This window comes from Haplochromis burtoni, unplaced genomic scaffold (assembly GCF_018398535.1).
Source record: "Haplochromis burtoni strain Fernald_Lab_line unplaced genomic scaffold, NCSU_Asbu1 Contig_310, whole genome shotgun sequence".
NCBI lineage: Eukaryota > Metazoa > Chordata > Actinopteri > Cichliformes > Cichlidae > Haplochromis > Haplochromis burtoni.
The window spans coordinates 170,253-172,941 of record NW_024582671.1 but is presented as its reverse complement, the minus strand read 5'-3'; the positions used below and the strand labels follow the sequence as shown (position 1 = coordinate 172,941).

At 53.5% G+C, this 2,689-nt stretch overlaps 1 long non-coding RNA gene across 1 annotated transcript; it reads right to left on the bottom strand.

The window, feature by feature from the left end:
• Positions 1–1,811: 1,811 nt before the first annotated feature.
• LOC121815801 lies at positions 1,812–2,429 on the bottom strand. The gene is made up of 2 exons (XR_006055373.1): positions 2,148–2,429; positions 1,812–2,069 (listed from the first exon to the last, which is right to left on the bottom strand). It is a non-coding gene; the product is annotated as an uncharacterized LOC121815801 (long non-coding RNA).
• Between the last annotated feature and the right edge of the window lie 260 nt (positions 2,430–2,689).

Sequence of the window (2,689 nt, the reverse complement as noted above, 5' to 3'; positions counted from 1 at the left end):
TCCTGCTGCACCTGCTGCACCTGCTGCACCTGCTGCTCCTGCTGCAGCTGTTGCTCCTGCTGCACCTGCTGCACATGCTGCTCCTGCTGCACCTGCTGCACCTGTTGCTCCTGTTGCACCTGCTGCACCTGCTGCTCCTGCTGCACCTGTTGCTCCTGCTGCACCTGTTGCTCCTGCTGCACCTGTTGCTTGCACCTGCTGCTCCTGCTGCACCTGTTGCTCCTGCTGCACCTGTTGCTCCTGCTGCACCTGCTGCACCTGTTGCTCCTGCTGCACCTGCTGCTCCTGCTGCACCTGCTGCTCCTGCTGCAGCTGTTGCTCCTGCTGCAGCTGTTGCTCCTGCTGCACCTGTTGCTCCTGCTGCACCTGCTGCACCTGCTGCACCTGCTGCTCCTGCTGCAGCTGTTGCTCCTGTTGCACCTGCTGCACCTGCTGCACCTGCTGCACCTGCTGCTCCTGCTGCACCTGTTGCTCCTGCTGCACCTGCTGCTCCTGCTGCACCTGTTGCTCCTGCTGCACCTGCTGCTCCTGCTGCACCTGTTGCTCCTGCTGCACCTGTTGCTCCTGCTGCACCTGTTGCACCTGCTGCTCCTGCTGCACCTGTTGCTCCTGCTGCACCTGTTGCTCCTGCTGCACCTGCTGCACCTGCTGCTCCTGCTGCACCTGTTGCTCCTGCTGCACCTGCTGCTCCTGCTGCACCTGTTGCTCCTGCTGCACCTGCTGCACCTGGTGAGTTCTCCCAGCACCTCATGAGTGACGCTCTTTATTCAAAGCACATTCATATGTGTTCTAAATGAGGATTTTGATGCCTTGCCCAAAAGCACTCTGGCAGAGCGGCAGTGGGCTCTGCTTCTGACTCCTCCCCCCTGACTGAAATAAAGCACCAGGATAAAAATGAAATCCTTTCCAGGCATGAAGAGGGTCAGAGGTCTGCAGCTTTACTCTGAGAAAAATCACCTGAGCCAGAGCTCGCCGTCTCTGATCGCCGCCTTGGCTTCACGGGATTCCATCACTTCCCCTGCCCTCACTTTCACCCTCGCCTCCTTTTTCCCCTCTTTCTCGCTGAAGCGATTCCTATCGCTCCTGTTTTCTGCTGTCTCTACATCTTATTTCATGATAAGTCCTCTCCCGTTACAGTCCACAGATCAGATGTTTTATCAGACAGGAAGCCGGTAGGTGTGCTGCTCACAGCTGTGAGGGGGGAAGTGATTCGACTGAACCATTGTTTTCCGCACGACTCCCCTCGCTCTCCTTTTCATTTCTGTCTGCCACCCACTCATGTCATTGCTCCTGACCTGTCCTGTTCGAGGTCCCTGAGTACAAAGCCGTGTAGTTTCTCCCATTACAAGTCCAGGACCTGACACATGTCACTTTCCTGCAGCCTCAGTGTTTCCCTCAGCACGCCGTGCCTCAGACTCAGCGCTGGAAAACATCTTTTCTTCGTTTCTCTCGTGGAGCCAGATTCACTTTTTATACTTCCTGAAAGAAGTGCTTCTAAACTGTGGCATGAATGAATCACCAAAAGGCCCACCAGGCACATACACAGGGGCCCCACAGGGTCCACCACACCTCCAAAATATCCCAGGTAAAGACACGAGTTCGACAAAGAGACACACAAAGGAACCCAGACTCATCACAGGGAAAGTGATAAATATCACACAATACAGCCCAAAAAAGTCAGAGTTAAACTAGCAAAAAAGAACAAGATCATCAAAAGAAGTGCAAGAGCACTAAAAAGAGGAAAGAAAGACACCCACAGCAAGGCTCGACGGGCACCAAACAACCAAAGTCACATTCAAACAGGCCAAAGGTGTCACGGGCTGCGATGGCAGACCGTGGAGTGACAGTGAAAGCAGGGCCCAAACGCGAGACTCTAAGTGAAGGACAGTGGATTTATTTACAGGAGGTGAAAAACACACAACTATATACAAAATCCCAGCACTGTGGTCCCGTGGTGATTCTCCCTGAATCCCACACAGTGCAGATGTCCGTGAGAAGTGAAAGGTGGCGACTCCAAAAAACTCCAATTCCCACACCGTGACTTTAGAGGCGTACTCCGCTCCCGATTCCTGGTAACACAAAAGGCAGAGGGTTAGCAGGGGATCTGTTTCCTCGGAGGTTACGTAAAAGCTCACGGCAGTACTGACGAGTTCTGACTCAAGGATCCAGCGTCGGCCTCAGCTCAGCTGCAGTCCTAAATGCCGTTCCTAGACGAGCGTAATCTGCTGCAGCTGGCAGAGGACGACGAGCGGCAGGTGCGGCTGTCTCTCGAGTAGACCACTTCCGGGTTCGCAGTCTCCTCAGCGAACCCACACCTCCGGAAGCTCACACAGAGACACATGGAGAGACGGAGAGCAAACCAATACAACACACGGAAAACATAAACATACACTGAAAATGCCTGAGCCCTGGGTCCCTAGACCCAGGCCATGACAAAAGGAGGAACAACATGAGGCTGAGAGAGACCAACAACACCAGGAGGCCTCACCGCTGCCATACACAGAAACATCAAAACCTCCAAAACAGATGGAAGAAAATATCCAACATGAGACCAGAGCTCTCGAAACCCACAAGACCTGTGGAAGGATGATGGTGATGATGGAGATGGAGTGGACTGAGAACTTTTCAGGCCGCAGACAAATAAAGGTTCAAACAAATGAAAGCGCTGTACCCATATATACGGTGTAGT